The 25,324-nt window shown below is 32.6% G+C and overlaps 1 protein-coding gene and 1 long non-coding RNA gene across 2 annotated transcripts in view; one reads left to right on the forward strand and one right to left on the reverse strand.

Annotated features, from left to right (window-relative positions):
* LOC100115042 (SET and MYND domain-containing protein 4) overlaps positions 1-25,324 on the reverse strand; it is a 656,582-nt gene that overhangs the window by 182,638 nt on the left and 448,620 nt on the right. The window lies entirely within an intron of this gene.
* Positions 4,653-6,212, forward strand: LOC116416536. Its single transcript, XR_004226918.1, has 4 exons — positions 4,653-4,829; positions 5,239-5,457; positions 5,538-5,920; positions 5,995-6,212. It is a non-coding gene; the product is annotated as an uncharacterized LOC116416536 (long non-coding RNA).

A 25,324-nucleotide genomic window follows, 5' to 3' on the forward strand; every position in this document is an offset into this window, starting at 1 on the left:
AATATAATATAAATTGTTGAGCAATTCGCTTTAAACTTATTTCTTATCCTTTGTCAAGTCTATACAATAAATATATCTCTATGGCAGAATCAAGTGGAGTCAGCCATTATCGCAGAAAATATCAATGGTTTGAGCCTTAATTATATATATTATTGATACATAATATTTATTTTTAATTATTATTATATATGTTTTATAAATCTTTCAGTCAATGTAGATATAAACCTAGAAGAGAAAGATTCAAAGATGTTTACAGAGGAATTAAGAAAATTGAATAATGTATTTAGCTCTACATTGTTAGATGATGAGGAGGCTTCCGAGGGCAAACTTGTGTGCCAATCTATAAACAACATTTCTGTTTTAGAAGATATAGTCGTTATTGATAATAATAAAAGAACTCGTGGAAGACCAGCTGGTACACAAAAATTACAGCCATATACAAACAAAAATAAAATGCAACAATGTATACTTCTTCTAAAATTGTTGACTAAAGAGGATTGGATTCCAAATATTTTGGAAAGAAGTTATACATTAAAACTAGATGATTTGAAACATTTAAGTTCTTCTGTGTTGACTGATACGTTTATGGATAGAGAAGTAAACATAAAAGTTCTTGATAAACATCTTGATAAAGAAGCCTCAACATTTCTTAAACAGATAATTAAACAAAAGAAGTTGAAAAAATTTTACACATGTAGACTATGTGAAAAAGAAGCAGAAGGAAGTTAGTCCAGTGTGACTTATGTTTATATTGGCTGCATTATGAGTGTAGAGGAATAAAGACGAAGAAAGAATTTTAAAAAAAACTATTATTGCAGTGAGTGTACCAAACTGTATGCATAAAGAGTTTGCGTTATATCTATAAACCAGTAATGTGAGAATCACTAAATATACTTATACCAGGTTACATGGCCATTCAGCAGGCAAAAAGTAAAAGGAAAATCTATTTAGTTTATATTTTCTAAGAACTCCATGAATATTTATCATGCCACTCATACTACGCATTGTACAATTCATCAAGTTATGCACTTCTATACCTTTAAAATATGTGCTACTGGTAAAGGACCTAGTATAAAACAGTAAATAAATGACAATTAATTAATGTCATTCCTTATCAGTGCTATCGGTGGTATCTACACTTCTGCAGAGCTGTAGACGCTTGAATCGCCATGAAATTTGAGGCATCATGCACTTGGCATCGCATAATTTGGTCTGTGCAGCTTTCAACTGAAGTGTTATTTCAAAGGTACATAAAGCTACCAAACGTAGAGAGTCTGTAAAAGTTAGATTTGATAGAAATGTACAGGAGAGTTGTGCTGTCAATGCTCCAAAGACGGTACAGTGAAACAAAGCACTTGGATAAAAAGCTGAACAATCTCAGAATAAGAAGAAAAGTTTCTATTGCTACAGAAGAAGAACAGGCTTTATACGAGTAAATCAACTCGATCAAACTCTTACTAGAGCATGATGCAGATGTCACTGTTATATACAAGAATGACAGAACAACTTTCATAAAAATATATATAAAGATATATATGGGACGTTTCACGTCAACCGGACCATCAGTGCACCCAAAATTTGGGTTAACCTAACAAGACGTTTGAGGTCTCAAAATGATCGTCTGGTCAAGGGCTTTTGAAAAAGTTCTGGCCTTTTCAAAAATCCAATGTGGCGCATAAAATATGGAGCCTGAAACCCACGTTTTCATAGCACATTCAACAAAAACAATAGTAAAAATATTCTAATTTGTGAAATATCCCACCAAAAAGCATGTACAACTCATGATAGGACATATTATTGACAATGCTGACGGAATTCCAAAATCAAAAATGGCGGAATCAAAATGGTGGACATTATACCTCCACCAAACCCATTTTACCGCAACAAATGATTTTTGATCAGTTTAAAGTATCGATATGGGGGTTTTCAGGGTCACTGAATCTTGTTTTAACCTCGACATTTCAAAATCCGAAATGGTGGATCCAAAATGGCGGACATTATACCACCACCAAACCAATTTTACCGCAACAAATGATTTTAGATCAGTTTAAAGTATCGATATGGGGGTTTTCGGGGTCATTGAATCTTAGCTTGACCTCGAAATTTCAAAATTTAAAATGATGGATCATTATACCGCCACTAAACCAATTTTACCGCAAGAAATGATTTTAGATCAATTTAAAGTATCGATATGGGGGTTTGTGAGGTAAATGGTTATAAATGTATTATCGGAATCAGTATTTGTGCACATGAATCTTATATTTTTCCGGTCTATTAGATTTAGAATTATCTGTCTGCGGATTTTGCACTTACATTTTTCTATTGTTCTGTGTATATGTATATGCCTGCGTGGATGAAAAAAATATATAAATTAGCCAAATGAATCAATCTTTAATGACATTTTGTGCACTCTTATCAATTCTGGCTCCTCGTTCGTGGAGTTTTTACTGGTGATAAATGGCTTTCGCCGATATCATAAATTACTCTGTTCCTAGGTTCATTGGCATTTGAGTAATGCATGACTTTCAACGTTTCATTATTTTCTGGGATAAATCCATGCCCCATTTGTATGTTTGTGACAGGTGGACAGTTTTTAAATCTCTTTGTTAGGAATTGACGAGTTTGTTCGTGATCTTTTTTGGTGTATAAGAAAAATTTTATATTGAATGATCGCCCATTAGCCCATGAATAAAGAGCTTTAACATCTAGAATTGCTTTATTTTTTGCAGCTTGTAAGCTCGCTCTTGTAGCTTCTCTCTTTACTATCGCTCCAACTTCATCGCAACTACCTTTTCCGTGTGCTGTTGCAAAACAGTGCCATTCAGCATCAATGCCAAAATCTCTCTTATGACTCATTAAACTACTCATTTGATAACGATTTTTAAAATGCTGTTTAGCACCATCAGTAGCATATATTACCTTTTTTACTGTGGGACAAACCTTGCGAATTTCAGGTATAAGCTTTTGCTGGATTATGTATACTGCAGTGGCATCATGAGTAGTACAGTCGGACATAGATACTGTACTGAAATGCTTTAGCTTGCCTTCAGATTTATAATAAACAACAGCAGGAAAAATCGTACTTTGATCATTATTAAAATGAAATGCCTGTGCAGCATCTTGGGCTGTAAAAGCATAGATCTCAGCAAAATCCAATTGAGTAAGAACCTCTTCATCTGAAAGATTATTTTTCTTCCCAGAAATAAACTTTGATTGTTCCTTATCGATGAAGTGATGAGGTATCAACTTTTCTAGGCTAGAACATAAAGTTTCAATAAATTCTTGCGATGTTAGGCATTGTTTTATCAAAGTGTATCTATCGGTTGATTGCCACGTGCTGAAGATTACTTGATCAATATTGTGCTCATCCATAATGTTCTCAACGTAATTAGAAAACTTTTGAATGTCCGGACAAAATTTGCATTCATTCAAATAACAACTTGGTTTGGGGTCCTCACATAGAACTAAATTCAAACAATCTTTATAATTCTTCAGAATATTGTTTAAGATTTTTTCTATATTTACTGCGTCAATCATCGCTTTGAAATTTTGGTGTATCGTACATACACATACATTGTGTGTACCAGAGGATCCTGCAAAGACACAACATTTTGGTCTCAGTTCCGCAAACTTGGTAAGCCCAATCGGATGTTCAGGAAACTATTCTTTAAATTGATTATGAAGGTTCTTAATATCAGTAAGTAATAATCTTTTCTGCACTTTTATTTGTTCACCATATAAATAAATACTGACGGTATCTTTTTTATTTGGCATAATTCTGCTGTTAAGATCATTTTCGTAAAAATCTTCAACTTTCTGAGTAGTTTCTGCAGGTAATGTTTTTCCACGTTTTGCAACAGGAGAAGCCAAAACTCCATCTGATTCTCTTAACTGTTTTGCTTTACGAGTCATTCTGTGAGACACACCAAATTGGTTCATAATTTTACGTATTGCCCAGTGTTCGGGCAAAATAGTAAGAATACTGACACGTAATGGATCGTTCTCCGGCAGGGATTGGAATTTGTTTTTAAGTCCAGTTAAAATATCTGTAAGATTATCTTGCATAGGTGCATCCGTGTTTGAAACCGAAGGTGAGTCAGTCTCTGATTCAAAATCAACACTCATACTGACGTTTGGAGATGACAAATCATGTAGTTTGTAAAAGGATTTTCTACATGTATCACAAATCAGTGAAGATGTTGGATAATCAGGATAGACATCTTGAAATTCTTTGGAGATCTTCCTAAGAGATTTGCTGTGTCCTATATTAATATCAAATGGATTAACGCATCTATCGATACGATATTTTTTCGCAGGAAAAGACATTGTTGTAGGATATGAGAAAGCATAACCAAAACAAAAAATATGTTAGAAATAACAAAATTACGGCTAGTACAGTTGAACAAGGAGTTGCCGATAAAGTAAGACTTAAAAAGGATGTTGAAGAAGAATGTACATATATACTATATTATACTATACATATATATATATATATATATATATATATATATATATATATATATATATATATATATATATATATAAATAATGGAAGAAAAATGATTAAAATAAGAAGAGAAGCGTGCAAGGAAAATGCAAGAACAAGAGAATTTAAAACAAGAGGCCTTAGCTGTGCCTGCTGTTCAAGTGCAGCAACTAGTGCTGGTAGAGGTAGAGGAAGTCTACTGGAAAAACTGTGCAGCAAAATGACACCAGGAGTATAAGATACTTCAACACCTATACCGTCTACAACAGCCAGTTACATCTGTGCAAACCACATCTACCGCAACAGCAGGCCGAGGAACACTCCTTAGGGCATTGATGAAAAAGTATGTTTTCTACTGTATATTTTTTATTTATATGTTTTATGACTATTACTTTTTTCTCGCAGGAATCACTGATAGCATAATAAGTGATTTCCTGATATAGCTTACTTTCTTGATATAGCCCAACATGCCTGATTAGGCAATTCTGGGTAATTTTCAATTATTATGTTGCACTGATTCTCGACATTCATTAGAAACTTGATCCTTCCTTAATATACTGCTATTTGACAAATTTCATTTCATCATATTGGTTTTAATTGTAAAAAATATTGATGTAACCTAAATTAATTGTTTTTTATGATATATGGTACTTATCGCTGCTGCAGTGTGCAAGTGTGATATTGACAATTTATACCATCCGCAGTTTTTATTTACTAATTTACTAATCATGATTATGAAATGTTCTGTTTAGCCATCATCTCTCAGCCATTTGTTGAAAACACCAAGGCAAGAATAGAGGGTCTGCCAAAACTAATGAGTATTGGTAAACATTAAACAACATACGTGTGTTAAAACTGAATCAGTTTGCTATGCTTATAAACCATTGGAAAAACTTTGCATGTTACTCATTACAACAAAAGTTAGTAATATTTTGGCGGATCTGGAAACATTACGTCTCTTTGCTACAATAGTAAGTGTCCTTGTATTTGATCATTTTTTAAACTTTTAAGCTGAATATTACATTAGAGTAATAATCATTATTCTGTCTAGATTCCAGAGTATTGTAAATCCATGGATGAATTGGAAATTGCTGAAAATGCATTCAATTTAATATTTGCTTTCGATGAAATAATTGCTTTAGAATACAGAGAAAGTGTTAATTTAGCGCAAATCAGGACATTCGTATAGAAATGGATTCGCATGAAGAGAGAGTTTATCAAGCTGTTAGATTTACGCAAGAAAGAGAAGCTAAAAACAAAATGAAAGAAATGCCTAATTAGCCAGTTCTGTGCACACAAAGAAATCAAAGGAATTGTAATGATTTTGTTGAAACTCTCAAAGCTGTTTGTCAGAAAGTTAGCATCTGAATTGGTGATCCTCGGTTGGGATAATTTTCCCTGCGTTCAGACGAGATAAATAGCAGAAGTTAAAAAGTAAATATACAGCTTTGTTCATAATTAAAGTTAATTTTTTACGGATTGTTAATATTACTATTTTATATTTCTAGAGTTTGCTGTATGTGTTGCAGTGGACAAGAGGGGAGTGCTAGACAGAAATTCCAATTACATATATGTTCATGCAATGTTTTAATGGTGTTTAAATCCACTCTAACCCAAACTTTGGACAACTTGTGTGATTTTTATAACAGACTAAAAACAATTGTACTTCTCGAACAAATAAAACAAAGCCCTCGAAATTAATGAGTCACAAAATTGTGTAGTTACAAACATGACAATTTCAATAAACGTAGATCTTACCTGCTATGTGATAAAGACTTACAAGGAAAGGTACCCAACCCGAACTCACCGATTTTGATGATTTTCATATATGTTGTAGAACATAAAAAAATTAGAGGCACGTATTTTTTTTTATCGGCTAATTTTCACTTTTAAGGGGTAAAAACCTCCCCTAAAGTTAACCCCCAAAAAGCGTTTTTTTTAAATATCTCGGCTTAAAATTAATATTTTTCAATGAAACAAATTGGAGGTTATTTCTTACAAAAAGAGCAAGTATTTCATGGTGATTTGAAGAGTAAGGGTAGCATCCCCTATTTTTTAGGGGTTGAAAACATATATTTTTTGGCATAATTTTATAATAAAAATGTTTAAACCGACTAAAAAAAATTGGAAAAAATGTTTAAACATCCTTAATAACAAAATTTAGTTGACGTCTTTCGGTGTTTTCATAAATATTACCCCTAAGGGGGTAAACCACCCCTAACACAAAATAACTGTAAATATGTAATTCAATACATAATATTTCGTAGAAAGTTTGTATATAGAGGTTTTCGAGGTCGCTGATTACAAATATATCAGATTTTGAAAATTCAAAATGGCGGATCCAATATGACGGACGGAAATATCGAAAAAAAATTTTATATAATAAAAAAGTTTTAAACGACTAAAAAATTTGGAAAAAATTTGTAAACATCTATAATAAACAAATTAAGTTTTTCGGTTTTTTCATAGATACTTCCCCTTAGGGGGGTAAACCACCCCTAACACAAAATAACTATAAGTATACTTCAATCCATAATATTTTGTAGAAGGTTTGTATATAGGGGTTTTCGAGATCGCTCTTTACAAATCTGATATCAGATTTTAAAAATACAAAATGGCGAAACCAATGTGGTGGACGAAAATGACGAAAAAAAATTTTAACTTTCAAAAAAACTTGTTTACAAATGTGTGATCTTTGTAGCCTGTACATGTGAACTAAAGAGTCTTAAACCCTAAACCCCTAAAGAACAAATAGGCTAAATGGTTGTGCTTTTTAACCAAACCACCTCAAATTCCTAAATTTGTAAACAAGAAAATTCTGTGTGTGAAGCAGTTTTATAATTTCCGTAGAAATTGTTATCAGAATGTTATTGAAATTCCTTTATTGTAAATTCAACTTATAATGTATTTTTGTTTATAATATTAGAGTATAATAATAATCTACAATCTTTTATCTTTTGCCATAGTGCATTTTTTGTATTGAGCATAAAATATATTATTTTACGATGTTTTTACAATAATGGTAGTCCTCATAAAAGTGTTTAAAGCACAATGCTTTTTTGCACCAACCACATCGTACAATTGCAATGTTTGTGCACCCTTCTATTTCACAATGTGTTGCACAAGACTTTCCAAAACTGAAATCTATAGGATTATCAAATTTATCTGGTTTTTCATTGACGTAACCGCTTTTATACCAGGAATATTTAAACAAATCTATATATCTCGGTGAAGATAGTTGGTTGTGAACCAATGATTGAAGTTTAATTATATTATTTCTCACATGTAAATTCATATCATGATCCACATGTTGAATATTAATACACGAACTTCATTTGCAATTAAAGAACACAAACGTGTTCTTTAATTGCAAATGAAGTTCGAGTATTAATATTCTTTTATGTATTTTTACCAATAACAAAAATTATCATAGTAATATAATAATAATAATAAGAAGAAGAAGAATAAGCATAATTGCAATAGCAATAATAACAGTAATACTGATAATAGCAATGATAATGAAAAATAATAATAATAATTAGAATAATATTTATTATTAAATTTAGATTTTTTGATAAATTCATTAAATCGTAGCAAATAGTATTATTATGGAATTCCAGACTGTAAATATTTTACTATAGATACAATAATCATTACTTCGAGAATTCATCTAAAAAACTTTCGGCTTACGAAATAATTGTAACAATGAAAAACTCCCAAGTTTGACAACATTAAATTTTATTACAAAACGCAAAAGAGTTTGATAAACTAATTTTATTAACCTATGTTTTTTCATTTGCAAAAAAGTGTGGACTTTTTGAATTTATAAAATTATATAATTATGCAATTTATGAAATACTTTATAATTTATGAAATTACTTTTGAAATTATGCTAATTTATAAAAGCAGAAAAATAAATAATCTTTGATTGAAACATAAAACGAGACGTTATTTGTTACATACAAAATGATAGAATAAAATATCGGTAATATGTCTATACTCATGTCTACGGTAAAGCATAGGCCTTCGGCTTGTCTGGAGGTTAGGGGTTTGGAGTCGTTTGGTTAAAATGCACAACCATTTAGCCTATTTGTTCTTTAGGGGTTTAGGGTTTAAGGCTCTTTAGTTCACATGTACAGGCTACAAAGATCACACATTTGTAAACAAGTTTTTGTGAAAGTTAAAATTTTTTTTCGTCATTTTCGTCCACCACATTGGTTTCGCCATTTTGTATTTTTAAAATCTGATATCAGATTTGTAAAGAGCGATCTCGAAAACCCCTATATACAAACCTTCTACAAAATATTATGTATTGAATTACATATTTACAGTTATTTTGTGTTAGGGGTGGTTTACCCCCTTAGGGGTAATATTTATGAAAACACCGAAAGACGTCAACTAAATTTTGTTATTAAGGATGTTTAAACATTTTTTCCAATTTTTTTTAGTCGGTTTAAACATTTTTATTATAAAATTATGCCAAAAAATATATGTTTTCAACCCCTAAAAAATAGGGGATGCTACCCTTACTCTTCAAATCACCATGAAATACTTGCTCTTTTTGTAAGAAATAACCTCCAATTTGTTTCATTGAAAAATATTAATTTTAAGCCGAGATATTTAAAAAAAACGCTTTTTGGGGGTTAACTTTAGGGGAGGTTTTTACCCCTTAAAAGTGAAAATTAGCCGATAAAAAAAAATAAGTGTCTCTTATTTTTTTATGTTCTACAACATATATGAAAATCATCAAAATCGGTGAGTTCGGGTTGGGTACCTTTCCTTGTTAGAACTTTAGAAAAATAATAGGGAAAACGTTTATGTCTGCACTTAGAAAGTTTTCGATCATAGCAGTTATAATTTATTGAAAAAAATAAATAAATAAATGAAAAATAAACAAAATTACATATAAGGTCAAATGAATCGTAAATCACAATTTTTGAACTCGTTGCTAAGAGAAGTAAAAAGTCAATAAAAATGAAAATTACACATAAGAATCAGCAAAGCACATACCGCGTGTAAATAAATAATAATTTTACAAATTTCACAATGAAATTTTTCGACTCAACGAAGATTAATGTATAAATGTATGTTATGTACGCGAGTACAGAGAATCAAAGACGAACACAATTTTTAGTTTGATTATTCTATAATTAAAGCGGTGCATGTAAACGTCACAACAACGCTCTGCTCATTGATCTAAAGATCGCGCCTGTTCATTAAATTATGTACATACATATATTATAACACTTGTAAGATAAAGTATACATTTTCATTTACCTTAATAAAGAATATACAATAAAAATTTTCTTTTTTTATTGAAGTCGCTTGCTCATTTTTCCATTTCGAATTCCCTTTGTGGTGAACACTTACCTCAGAATGACTGGTGCATGCGCATTGTTCAGTTATTGTTTATTCATACTCATTTTTGTCTCTGCTCTCAATATGAGTGAGTAACAATGCATGATATAGGTTTCAGAAAAGTTGAAAAAAATTAATCAAATTTGATGTATGTGTTGCAGTGGACAAGAGGAAGTGCTGGACAGAAATTCCAATTACATATTTATCACAATTTTTTGTATTGCAATGTATTTTATTTAAAAAAAAAACTGTTAGGATCATATAAAATTTTACATTTTGGCTATGCGTATAAAAAGTAAATTTGATATTAGGGACACAATATTTGAAATTATAAAAATCTATAAAACAATGTACTATTAAATGATATAAAAAAAATGTTCAGTATAAAAGATCAAAGTTTATATAACTGCATGCTTAAATCTTCAAATATACGAAGAAAATCATCCCTCGACTCTTCAACAGTTGAATTCCACAATTCTTTTAAAAAATCTGTTCCAATACATGCTGCACAAGATTCATTTATTCCTTCTCTAACTTTCGACATCAAGTTTTCTATAGCTTTATTTATTAAGTTTAAATGGCTTGGCAATAAAACTAAATAAATTTTGGTTTGCTTTAAATACCATGTGCTCATATGACCTTGGTAATTAAATTCATTATCTTCTTGGACAATGGCTATGATTACATCCTCCGACAATTGAAGTATTCTTTTGATATTTGGAATAATGCTGTAATCCATCTCAAAGACAAAATCAGGTTCTTCATCATCTTCATAACAATAAATTGGAATGAATCCATACTGAGCGCATCCAGTGACAAAAAAGCAATATCTCTGATAATAATTGTTCCCTAGATTCACAGTAATTGTTCTTGTATAGACTTTTATGAAACGTGTACTATGCACTCGTAGAATGAATGTTAATGCAAACTTCATTCTTTCGTCATAGTACTTGCAATTGAAACGTTTATTGTTTAAAATCAACTGCAGTTCTTGTGGATCCATATTTTTTATAAAATTGTATGTACAACAATCACACGAACTGAATAACGTCGAATTTTTGAGACGATTATAAAATTTCAACAACATAGAAAAATTGAAACAATTGAAAATCGCATTGTGATTCGAACGCCACCTAAGTTCGATTTGAATTAGATTTGAATGTGTTACATTTTTATACTTTATTTGTAATACAAACATCATATAACATTACATAAATATATATTAGATAATAGCGATAATGATGAAACAATTTTAATTAGATTAATGTATCGCGAAATTTAACGCCTTATCATTATTTGCAAGGACATACTTTTTGGCGCCATTCGCAAGACGGAAAAGAATTTAAAAAATTTCGCTCCTCTTTCTGGTTTATGGAAAAAACAAATGAATTAAGTTCACTATTGTTTCTTGAATTCATGCACATTCTTGACTGCATTACACAAGCTCTGTGTAAAGAATAGATTGAATTTTTATTTAAAGTGAAGTATTTGTAATTGAAAATAAATACCAAGATTGTTTTTTTCTCTTAAAAAAACAAAAACTTATTACTTAAAAGTAATTGCTTATAATATTTTGGGATGAATGTAATTCCAATATATTGGTACGTAGTTGTAGTTCTTATAAGAGTTTGCAAAATTACGATAAATATTATTAATTGTAAATAATATATTTTATGCAGATAAACGTAAAATGGTTGGCCGCAAAGCTGCAGTTAGTGCAGAAAAAATCATTGAATCAATTTTAGATTTTGACCTGTACGAAGGAGAGACTTTAAAAGGTCCCAATGATAAGGTATGGGTCGAAATTTGTGATTCTCTGGATAATTTGATCAAACCAGTGAATTTACATCATATTGTTCATCAAAACCGGCACAACACATTGACTATTTATAGAAATTATAAAGGCTTACAAGAATGCATTGAGGATGAAGACAAAAGTGGAAATTCAGGTGATTTTCAGCTAAGCGATGAGGATGATGATGATGAAGAAAGTGGTGACAGTGAGACAGATGAACCTGTGTTCAAAAAAAAAAAAAATGCCAGTCAATAAGAATAAAATGTACAAACTTACCTTTACAATTGACTTATCAGTTGAACAATGGCATGCGATAAGTCCAATTGAAGTTCAGTTTAAGGATGGTCGTAAAGTTGAATCTTTAAAAGAAGTTTGGCCTACACTTATGCGAAAACTAATATATCAAACTGCAAAGTTGCCATATTCATACAGTTTTCATAGACATGTTATAGGAAACTATGATTTTTACATAAAGATGACAGGTACCTGTATAGTATGTGATGGTAAAGTTCATATCTTTTGTGAACAAATACCTACTATGACAGAATCTATCAAGTTTACTGTAACTGCTGTAGACGCAAGATCTATACCACATCCACAGAATATTAAACCTCGATTACAAAAATCAGCCAAACGAGAGATAGAAGAAGAACTGATGAATATAAATCCCAAGCAATGGAGGCGAGATAAAGCTAGAACTGAAATGGTAGATGGTAATCCTGAACCACCATACCTCTATAAATTATCTCAACTCCAAAATGCAAAACAAGATGCAAAAAATAAAAAACTGGGGATAAAACGTGGATCCAATTTATTTGACTCCTTAACTGACATAAAAAATAATGTCGAATTTAACAGATTTGTTAAAGGTATAGGATACGACAAATTCTTTCTGATGTATTGGTCACCAGAGCAAATTAGTATTCACAATGATATTTTATCTAAACTAGGTAACCCTATAACATTAGATGCTACAGCATCTGTAACAATGAAAATAAATAGACCAGAGGGGGACTCTAGTGATATTTATTTGTCAGTTTTGTGCACACATATTGGCAACATGATTGTTCCACTGACACAAGTTTTATCAGAAAAAAACGATACGGCTTTCTATACTTTCTGGCTACAAAATTGGATTCAATCAGGTGCAAAACTTCCCAGAGAAGTTACAACTGACATGGAAAAAGCAATCCAAAATGGCATTTCCTTATCCTTTAATAACATGACCTTCAGTGCCTACAATGACTTGTGTCTACGAATTTTACTAGGACAAAAGACACTTGAAGCCTACACAAAATCTACCTATGCAGCTGAAATGAACATTAATGCCCAAGAACTAACGACTAATTTGAATTCAATTTCAACGAAAATAATTGTGAAAAATGAGACCTTTATTTTATGTGGAGTAGTAAAGTATCTACCACCTTTCGACGAAAGAGGAATGGGCCATTATATCGCACTTTGTCATACCAATAACAAGTGTATAGAAAGAAACGATTTAACAAAAAATAAGAATTTTCTAAATGCATTATCAAATATTAAAATAAGTGGAATATTTTATGTCAGAGTGAGAACCGAAAGCGCTTAGATTGCTTTAATAATTTATAATAATAAAATAAGTTTTTGATGACATTAAATTTATTATTTTTCTAAGATCCCTTTTCATTTAGCAAATAGAATAGAAAATCTAGAGATATTGATGAACTAAAAAAAGAGCTATCTAGCTATCTCAATGCCACTTCTAGTTTCGAACCAACTCCTTTTCTTCTTGTTAAGGTCCTCTCCACCTAGAAACGATAAATAATATTTGCGGGAAATAAACGTGCTCTCCAGCCTACCCAAGTCCAGCTTTGGTTGTATAGTCCTGGTCTCGTTGATTACATCTATTCCAGCATATATGAGTAGGCGTTCAAGATAAACTAGTGTTATAATGGCACATTCAGCCGTTATGCTCATTGTCAAATGAGTCTTTAAAAAAGTATACTCACTCTCAATAGCTTGTTTAGAGCGCTCCATGAAAATTGTGCCAGCACTTGGATGAAAAGATGGATCAGAGTCCCAATCCTAAGGCTCTCTTTCGCTTATGTGTTGGAGATTGTTGCTACTGATTTCACCTTCGGGTAAGTGTTCCTCGAGTCCCCTGGCACCTCCATCGACTGACAGCTCTTTCCGTCCAAGCTGTGGACTAAAATAGGCGCAACAACTATTCTTGTTCCCCATCTTCTCTTCTTCTTCTTCTTCTCAGAGTAACTACCCTTGGCAAACCTGCGCACTCCTTGGCTCCTGATAGTCATGGTCCTGTCAATTCAGCCCCGGACATTGAAATTCTTTCAAAGAAACCGAAGAGACTTACTTGACTTCTTAGATCATCTCGGACTCCTGCGTTGGTAACCTAAAAGTATAAGAAAAAGATTAAAAACTAGCCAAGTAGATATCATTTTTGAACTTAGCCTTTTTGGTGGAGATTGTGAGAAGAGTCATAATCTGAAGAAACGCTCCAGCTGTTTTTGAAAGACAGCAGTCTTTCTGCATTTATTGGTTGAATTTCTTATGATGAAAAATGCACCACCGTTTTACACCACATTTTTTAGAATCAAATCACTTTGGGTTGAACTAGTTAACTTTATAGTTTTACTTATCACTTTCACTCATTTTGCATAAACAACACTGTGTTGTTTTTGATGGCTGGGCAAATTAAATTAGGTCGGGGCAATTTTTTTAGCCATGGTAATATAAAAGCCCACTCTTGATTAAAAAGTTGTAAACAATCAAAGTTGAGTGAGTCAAATTTTATTTTATTTTTATTTTTCCTGAAAAAACTAAAGCTGGGCAAAATAAAAGAATAACGTAGGCTTGCTGCGCAAATTAAAAACCATCGACTAGTATTTTTATAAATTAAAATCCAGCAAAGTCGCAGGATGGGCCGGGGGGGTAATAGGCCACGCTCCTGTGAAAGCTTATTCATACAAAAAGTTCGTTAAATCACTGTTCGAAAATTAGTTTAATATGCGAAGAAAGAGCGAGAAGGTTCGAGAAGCTTGTCATCTAAATTTCAAATTCGACGGTTTTCGCTAGCCCGCACGGCACCAATGAGGTTGCCATGGCAACGCGCGCTCGCTCGCTCCTACTCTATCTCTCTCCGCCTGTTTCGCGAGCGGTCTTCTGCCGCTTTCGCTGATTTGTATTATTCAGTTTTCGTATTGCCGAAGCGCTGTGAGGACTCGCCTCACAGTATTGACCGTTAAACAATATTGTTTGTTAACGCGTCAGTACTTTAATACTGTAACCTTCATTTCTTTTCCGTAGTTTAAACACTTGTAAATGCACTCTATCTTTCAATAAATATCAAAGCCTTTTCTTACGGCATATTAATTCAAGTTAACGGTTGAGAGTGTTTTTGTTTATTGCCAACTAGTTCGAGATCCACAAGTCTCTAACATCAGTTCGAGATACTATAAATAATCACACATTGTCGCTATATACGAGTGTAATTATACTAAACTAAAATATTTTTGCAAATTTAAAAATGAATAATTTTTAATAGAAAATTATTACATCTTTTATCAAAAAATATTACACTAAAACACAAATATAGTGTATCGTACATTGTAGTTAATTATGATGATTATGTACATTAATTGTAACATTAGAATTATTAAAATGAAAAGAAATATTTTTGTCGATGCTTTCAATAGTAAATGATTGTTCGCTTTTTTCATCACTGTTTTGTCTGCGTTTTTTCAACGGTGAACCACATGTAGCTTGCTGTGTTTCAGTTAATTGATAAAATTCATCCTCAGCGTGTGGTTCATTATCATCATCTCGACCTTCTGAATCAAATTTGGTTCTTTTTAACGAAACTGTTACAGATTTTTTGGGTTGATTAACTGTAATTTCTGCTCCAGAAGTAGATGCTACTTGATTGTCACACTGCGGTATGCGATGTCGGGTGGAATTTCATTTCCATAATCGGATATATCGTCTGTATCACAAGAACTGTTATCACTCATGTTTACTTTTCGGTTAGGTACCAATAGGTTATAAACAAGACATCTTGCACTAATGAAACACAATTTCGCAATCATACATATGTAAAACAAATGACAGCGACAGGATAGGTATCCCCGCGCACGCTTCAAATATTCCCGCGCACGCTGTGAGAGAGCGTGCCTAAGTCGATGACTTTAGCGTCAAAACAAATAACTCTAAAATCGAGCTCCGCGCACGCTGTTGTGAAAAAAAATTTATGTTATTACTTTATTATTGATTGCATAAAGTAATCGGCCAATGATACGATGAAAATTAACAACTTCATTCATGCGTGTATGTATGGTTGCTCAAATTTCGACAAGCAAATCGTTAATAATTTTATTATAATGCCAAATCCAAAAAAAAATTTTTTTTTACGAAAACAAATACACTTAAGTCCTCAAACAACTTATGATATTATTTAAGCCTAAACTTTTAAGTTATAATTAAACCCCCGTGGTATCGATGATCATATGCAAGTTTTCAATTGTCATTTCCAAATGAGATCGTGGCCGTGAGGGCTAAGGTGCGCTGCAATTATACCTTTTGCCAAGCTGAGGTTCCAAGTTCAAGCAGAGATTAGAGGAGAGATTGCCGATGACGTGTTAAAAATGCGTGGCGAATTCGATCATGACGCCACTTGCGGCCTGCGATCGAACTATACGCATCTAGAAAAGGAGCGTTGGGGAAATATACGCATCCAGCGGCAGTGGAGGAAAAGGGAGAGGCGCTATATATTCTTAGGTCCACCACGCCTGACGCGGCGGAGCAAAACGGCGACTGCCGAATTTGCGCATCCACACCTCGCGGTAGTTTCAACCAACACCAAATAACTATTCGGGCATATTATTGGACTAAAAAGAATGTTTAAACAACAACATAAGTGTAAAAAAAATTAGAATCTAAAACTTTTGAAAACTCATGATTGTAAACTTTAATTTTTTAGAGGGATTATGGTTAAACCGACACGAACAAGTTAAGCTTAAGCTTAATCAAAGCTAAATTAAACTAATAAGCCACCCCAGCATCCCGATAAACATATGCTACTTTCAGTTTTCATATGCCAACGACGATCGTGGCGACGCGGTCTACGTTGTAGCTGGGTATTCTTATGCACTCGGGTTCGAGTCCAAGTCTCAGCAAATTTTTTTTTTCTACTTGCTGATAAAATATATAGTATACAATAATAACGGAATATGCCATTCAACTTCTGCAATTATATTTCAATTTAGATAAGTATACGGTACAGAGGGGACCTGCAATGTATAACTACCATTATTTATAGTTTTTTACGTAAAGAAAAAATACAATTTTAAATAAATTTAAATTATCTTATTAGTACGATAACGTTTTATTAATTACATTGATATAAAAAAAAAAAATTATTGATTTGTATTCCTAAAATTCAAGAAGTTTCATTGTATACTTTGTTTTCATAAACGATTAAGAAGTAAATTATATCTATATTTATTGCAGGCCCACCGTATACTTAGCTAAATTGAAATATAATTGCAGAAGCAGAATGGCATATTGCGTTATTATTGTATACTGTATATTTTATCAGCAAGTAGAAAAAAAAGATTTGCTGAGACTCGGACTCGAACCCGAGTGCATAAGAATACCAAGCAACAACGTAGACCGCGCCGCCACAATCATCGTTGATGGAGAAAAACTGAAAGTAGCATATGTTTATCGGGATGCTGGGGTGGCTTGTTAGTTTAATTTAGTTTTGTTTAAGCTTAAGCTTCTAAAAAATTAAAGTTTTTAATTATGAGGGTTGATTTCATGAAGACGATTATGGCCACTGACATTAAGGGCTTAGAGTTTAGTCTGTAATAGAGTTTATCGGTGATTGTTTATAAATATATCATTGTTTATGAATCATATTCACCGCGTAAGCCCGAATCCTTGACAGTTACCGCCGCTTATATTATTTCTCCTCTATGCTCTGCCGCGCCGCGATGTGATTGTGTACTCTCTACTTCCCTCTTCGCCGCTGCTGCTGGTGAGGAAGCTAGTTGCGTACGGCCGCCCCTATTTCTCCTCCGCTGCTTCTAGATGCGTATAGTTCGGAGCGAAAACCGCAAGACGGCGCTAGCTTACTACTGCATATCGCACGGCACGCTTTCGCCCATGCTCATCGGCAATCTCTCCTCTAATCTCTGGTTCAAGTCCCACTTTTGTCTCCGCTTCTATGAAAAACATTATAAAATATAATTTTTTATAAAATAATATCAATTTTAATACGCCGAGATTTGAAATTCGCGCGTTACTGAGGTCTGTTCTTTGTTTGAATTTTTACGTTTTTCGTATATACAAATAATAGATATACTAAAAGTATATTTTTAAGAAATCGCGTGATGGGGATCGTGCATTATCAAATATTAAAATAAGTGAACCACATGTAGCTTGCCACCACATGGGGATCGTGCAGGTAAGTGCATGTACAGTTCTGCTAAACAGACGCGAGACAAAAGAGCTTCTCTTCGCAGGTAAGCAACACGTACATCGGTCAGTGGAAGCTGTTATCTCCTCAGCGTTGTTTTTTTTTGTATTTTTGCTGTTGTGTTTTGTTTTTGTTTGATTATTGTGAAAATAGTGCGTTTATGCTATATTTGCGGAGTACAGCAGCTGAAATCAGATGAAAATCGATCGTTTCATGCGTAAGTACAAGTTTGTTGTTACGTTATTGTAAAAGTTGAAGGAGCATAAACCAAACTTCGGAAGACTTGGCTATTATACAATTTAGAAGCTATATAAAATCATGTATTGTAGTTTTCCATTTTCACAAGAAAAGAGACAATCATGGTTGCAAGCTATTGGAAAGCACGAAGTCGCAAAATCAGCGGCAGAATGTAGCAATTACTTCAATTCTGACGATTTTTTCGACATAAACAGTGGATTGGTTCTCCGACGACAGATAAAAAAAATGCAGTACCATCATGTAACTTAAGCAAAATTCCTGTGTGAGTAATTATAATTTACATATTTCATTGCTTATGTTTTTAACGTTTATTATTATTATAACGATACTTTTTTGATCGTATGAATTGTACATGTTGTATAAAGCAGGAGCAAGTTAAATAACGTTATATAATGCACAATTACAGAAGTGTCACACCTGCCGCTGCAAAAACCGAGCAAAATGAAGATTCAACGATTTCTCAGCATGCTTCGGCAGAGCCTGATAATCTTTTAGCGGACACGGATGCTTCCTCCCCTAAAAATGATTCGCCAGCGATTTCTGTGTCAGCAGATGTATTGTTGATTAAGAATGCACCTATTGCTCTAGCAAATAGTGATGAAACTGATGCTTGTGATAATAAAACACGGAAACCGTATATATTTATATCAATCATTGTAAATACAGGCGATAATTTTTTAGTATAACGGAATGTATGATTCTATTCTACAGAAAGGCTGAGAGTGAACCGGAAGTACCAAAAAAAAGAAATATCGGATCACTGTTAATGGGAGCGTGCAATGGTTTTCTGAACAAGATTTTAAATGCAAAAGTAAGTGGAAATCATTCGAAAAATACGTTGTAAACAATCGAATACAGTCCAATAATGCTCGTCATCGAAATCGACGTATTAAACAAAAATGCAACAATTTGATGAAGTCGTTGAAAACGTCAAATTTTTTATCTAATGCTGCTGGAGAATTCGTAAAAGTAAGATTTTTCATCTTTAGATTATCGCTATTCGCTTATTTTTATTTCTTGTTTATTATATCAATTATAACGCTGCGCTTATATCTATGTGCTTTGTATTTGTCTAATCATGCTTTTTTTATTCAAGTTCTCGAAAGAGTTATTTTGGCTCTGCATCGCTTACGCAAGCGATGGGGACCTACACTTTATAAAGTGAAATCCAAACCAGTGCGATGATGCTTTAGTAATGCTTTAATAATGCTTTATAATCTTATACCTTCTAAAGCAGTTAGGATATGTGACTAACACTTTTTTTTAAATGTTCGAAATTCGCGCGCTTATTGTGAAGTGTTATACATTGCGTATGTATGTACATACCCTGGTAAAAATAACTTATTAAATCCGATTCAAAAGGTAATAGGTTGTAATTGGTTTTCTTAATCGGAAATTATTTAATTAAAACCAATTTAATCGATTAAAATCTATTTAATCTGATTATAACTTTTAGTCGGTTTTAATCGGATTCAATCAGTTGTATTTTTCAACAAATATAACATTTTATTTAAAAACACAACTGTTTAAATCCAATTAAGACCGACTAAAACTTATAATCAGATTAAATAGATTTTAATTGATTAAATATGTTTTAATTCGATAATTTCCGATTAAGAAATCCAATTAAACCCTATTATCTTTCGAATCGGATTTAATAAGTTATTTTTACCAGGGTACATTTGCATACGTATCGGAGTCCATATACTATGAATTCGTCATCGAAATCGTAAGTATAGAAGTAGTGTACATGTTGTAGTCTGTAGATTAGTACAAAACCAATGTGTCGTTGTAATGAAATGCTGAAGTATAAAAATATATATATACAGCATGAGAAGTTGAAATGTAAGTAATGAAAACATTTCTTTTACTGTAATAGTATAAAACTTTGTTGTACGTAGATACTTAACAATGTGTTGTCTGAAAAAATATACATATATTTATTGAGTATTTAGTAGATCTAGATAGATTTATATAGAAGTAGTAGTACAATAATTTTGTACGTTTTAATGAAACGATTTTGCTTCTTCCACGCCCATAGGACTCACTTCCTTCTGATGTGCAGCAATTGATTGGTGCACTTTTAAAAGGCAAAAGAGTGAAAGAATTTCCAGAAGAATTGAACAATTTCGCTATGACACGTTACATTTTTATTCGCCAAGCGGCTATAATTTTGTACGAAAAAGATTTTTAAAAATACTACCACATCCAGCGACTTTACGCCAATGGCTGAAATCTGTTAATTATAAACCAGGAATTTCAACAGAGGCTTTAGCAACAGTGTCGAATCTCATAAAAACAGCTAAGGATCAGTCCAAGAAATTGTATTTTAATTTAACAGTGTATGAAATGGCGATAAGAAAACAAATTCAGTGGAATAAAAATTAACAAAAATTTGAAGGATACGTTGATCTAGGCAGAGGCAACACTGATGGAAATGATAATTCTCCTGCAGCTACTAATGCGATTGTTTTTATGCTTATGTGTGCATTAATAGCCATTTTAAGATACCAGTAGCAATTTATTTTATAAACGCGTTGTCGGGGGTAGATAAAAGTAATGTTGTAAAAGAAATTTTAACTGAATGCTGCGCATATGATATTGATGTTCGCAATATAACGTTTGACGGCGCTTCCTCAAATATTAGCATGGTGGGAAACTTAGGTGCTGATATTTATGATAATATGCCCTGTTAGAAAAATAACGAGTGAAAACCGTTAAAAAGTTAAGTTTAGTTGACCATTATTATCAAATTTGAATGTAAAAAAATAAAGCAAAATATTGCTAATATTTTAGTGATGCGTGTCTATTATACCAACACAGTATTATTTTTTCCTTTTTTTTCTTGCATTAAAACGTTTGCATGTTTTATTACAAATATTTGGATTTTTCACGATTGCAAGATATCTTTCTATAATTTCTGGATTGTAACAGTCATTTGACAAATTTCAAGCAAATGTTCTGTTTTATCTTGAGTTAATGCGTATATCTGTGCATTTATAATGTTTAAACTCTTATTTATTTAAATTGTTAACCACAACTTAGCTAAGTGGCCCAAAACTTAGCTTATTAACCGTTAACGTTTCTACCAAGGTGTCCACTGCATTTTTCAAAGACCCTGCTACAAAAAAGTCTATTTATGCATCACTTGATGGTTGTCACATGCTTAAATTAGTGAGGAATACGTTAGCATCAACAAATATTATTGACGAAGATGATAACGAAATCAGCTGGAAATATTTGGAATCTTTGGTAGAATTGCAAGAGAAAAACGGATTACATTTGGCTACTAAAATACGTAAAAGGCATATAGCATTTCAGAACGAAAAAATGAAAGTAAATTTAGCAGCACAGACCCTAAGTGCGAGTACTGCAGCAGCTTTAGAAACTTGCGAGTTTGACTTTGAGTTAGAGCAATTCGAGGGAGCTGCTGCAACTGCGCGATTTTGCACAGTCATAAATGAATGCTTTGATTTGTTAAATTCCAAAAATAGATTCAACAAAAATCCTAATAAAACTGCTATTAATAGAGAAAATATAAAAGATGTAAAAATAAAAGTTAATGCATACGTTAATTACATTAAAAGCTTAAAGATTGACGGAAAAAATATTTTAAAGCCCAATAAAAGAACTGGATTTTTAGGTTTAATAATAACTTTGCAAAATACTGTAAAACTCGCGGAAGATCTGTTTTTGGAAGATACAAATATGCAATTTTTATTAACCTATAAGCTATCACTTCGAAACATTTTTCTCTTGCATCAGACGATTTGGCGGATTTAATAATAATCCTACCACGGTTCAATTCCAAAGTGCGTACAGAAAATTACTGAGCTATGTAAGCATTAGCGTTCCTCTCAGTGCAAACTGCATTCCCGAAGACGACACACTTCTTTTGCATGTAAACTCTGCAGTTTCTGATAATGCGATAGAGAAAACTGCAGAAAACGATATACAACTGGACGAAAATCAATTAAATGATATTTGCAGGACAATCCCAGAAATGCGTTTAAACGATTATCTAGACGAAATAATTGCTTATATCAGTGGCGCAGTTGTCAAATCAATAAAAAATAAAATAAAATGCGATTTGTGCTTGAAAAGCTTGGAAAGAGGGACAGGTGAAGAAGCTTTATCAGCACTTCAACGGCGAAAAACTTATGGCAAACTGATATCTGCTTCAAACGATGTCGTATTTGTTTATAAAATAGCAGGAAAAGTTTTTGTCTTCAACAATCGTTACCGAAAATCACTTGCTCGAAAAACTAATTGCTTATGCGATGCATTCAATACCGGTAAATACGCTGTTTGTAAAGTATGAACATGTTTTCAATCAAGCACCATTATTCGATCATCGAAACCAATTAATAAAATTAATTCTTAATCAATTTTTCCAAATAAGGCTTCATCACGAAGCTACCCTGTTAAAAATAGTCCATAGAAGTACATTGGAATCGATAAGACATCTTATTGAATTTAATGGTATGTCCTAATCGCCATTTTCGCATTAAAACTAGATTAAATTCGAAAGGGTCAATAGAAGTCGATTAAATTCTATATAAAAAATAATAATTAAAATAAATAGATGGAAAACAGCAATTAAAATCCATTGATTTCTCTATAGATTTTAATCGATTCCCATTGACCCAATCTAATTTAAGCGAGTTTTATTGCAAAAATCGTGATTAAGACTTACCATTCAATTTGATAAGAGGTCTTATCGATTTCTATGGGCTATTTTTAGCAGGGTACTACCTTGCACGTAATTCAAGAAAGAGTACGAACCAAATATAATAAGTTGACATTATTTTATAATCAGTGAAAGTTATTCATAACATGTAATAAATAAAAAATAAAAGACAAACTTTTTACTTTGTATACCTTGTGTCCTTAATTCTTCTTCATGAAAATATCTTAATTTAGTGAAATGACAATATGTTTAATTATGTATAACTGAAGAAAACGTACATATCTACATAACAGCTAAAAAGATTGCAGTAGTAAAATTGATATTATTTTATAAAAAATTATATTTTATAATGTTTTTCATAGAAGCGGAGACAAAAGTGCAGTATACGAAAAAAAAAATCAGTGGGATTTGAACTTGGAACCTCAGCGTGGCAAAAGATATAATTGCAGCGCGCCTTTGCCCTCATGGCCACGATCTCATTTGGAAATGACAATTGAAAACTTGCATCGATACCACGGGGGTTTAATTATAACTTAATAGTTTAGGCTTAAATAATGTCATAAGTTGTTTGAGGGCTTAAGTGTATTTGTTTTAGTAAGAAAAATTTTTTTTGGATTTGGCATTATAATAAAATTATTAACGATTTGCTTGTCGAAATTTGTGCAACCATATACATACATGCATGAATGAAGTTATTAATTTTCATCGTATCATTGGCCGACTACTTTATGCAATCAATAATAAAGTAATAACATAAATTTTTTTTCATAACAGCGTGCGCGGAGCTCGACTTTAGAGTCATTTGTTTTGACGCTAAAGTCATCGACTTAGGCACGCTCTCTCACAGCGTGCGTGGGAATATTTGAAGCGTGCGTGGGGATACCTATCCTGTCGCTGTCATTTGTTTTACATATGTATGTATGATTACGAAATTGTGTATCATTAGTGCAAGACGTATTGTTTATAACCTATTGGTACCTAACCGAAAAGTAAACACGAGTGATAACAGTTCTTGTGATACAGACGATATATCCGATTATGGAAATGAAATTCCACCCGAAATCGCATACCGCAGTGTGACAATCAAGTAGCATCTACTTCTGGAGCAGAAACTACAGTTGATCAACTCAAAAAATCTGTAACAGTTTCGTTAAAAAGAACAAGATTTGATTCAGAAGGTCGAGATAATGACAATGAACCACACGCTGAGGATGAATTTTATCAATTAACTGAACAACAAAAATTTTTTTGCATACTCTTATATACACGGCGATTTGATTTACCGCCAACGTAAGCTCCGCCCATTAGAAAGAGAGAGAATGCTCTCGTTCGATCAGTCTTTCTCTCTCGCACCAGGAGCCACTTTCCGTATATTTGACCCGCAGTCTATACTTATTATGTCTATGGGGGCAACCTTTCGTCCATAAACTCATAAAAGAATCCAAAATTTCAGTATTACGCAGTTCAGACTCGAAAGATTGGTCAGATAATTATAAGTCATGTGGCTACTGTACATACACAATGGCACACTGAGTGTGCCATTTTGTTGTTGACGCCATGTTGTGTATTTCCCTTAGCAGCCACTAGTGTCGCATGACAATTTTAAACTCCCAATAATCTTTCCCATAACTTACACTATAACTTCCCCATTGTTATTATCGTTTACTCAAACAAAAGTAATCGTAATATTTTTTATAATTATTTATCTACAATTATGACATACATTATTGTTGTAAGTTTCTAAAATAATTACTAATATATTTACTTTTCTCATACTTACCAGGCGGAAATACAATTTAGTAAATGATTATTAATAACTATTTATAAATACAGTATTTGAGACTATAATAACAGTTTATAAAAGTTACCAGCAGATTTTTTTGTTAGGAACAGCTAAAAATAGTTTATAACATGTAACGAGTTGAGCACCGCGGCTAACTCGTAGCGGTATGAGTACCGCTGTGCCGCGACGAAACAGGGTAGACTCGCGCGCGCGAGGAAAAACACATGTGAAAAGTGTCATTGATGCTCAAAGTCAGCAATGATGCGGTTTGCACAGGTATTTCAATCTCATCAGTATGCGAGCCAGTTACTCTCAACTACCAAATCTCTCATAATCATGGTAAATCCATGATTTTAAAAGACTATTCTTTTGCGTTAAGACTTGTTCAATTATTTAGAAATAGACTGCCATGTCAGTTTTTACTTAACAGTCTTGGTTCGGCTTTTCACCCTGAACCCTATGGCTTCGGCGTCAAAAAA

This window comes from Nasonia vitripennis, assembly GCF_009193385.2.
Source record: "Nasonia vitripennis strain AsymCx chromosome 2 unlocalized genomic scaffold, Nvit_psr_1.1 chr2_random0010, whole genome shotgun sequence".
Taxonomy (NCBI): Eukaryota; Metazoa; Arthropoda; class Insecta; order Hymenoptera; family Pteromalidae; genus Nasonia; species Nasonia vitripennis.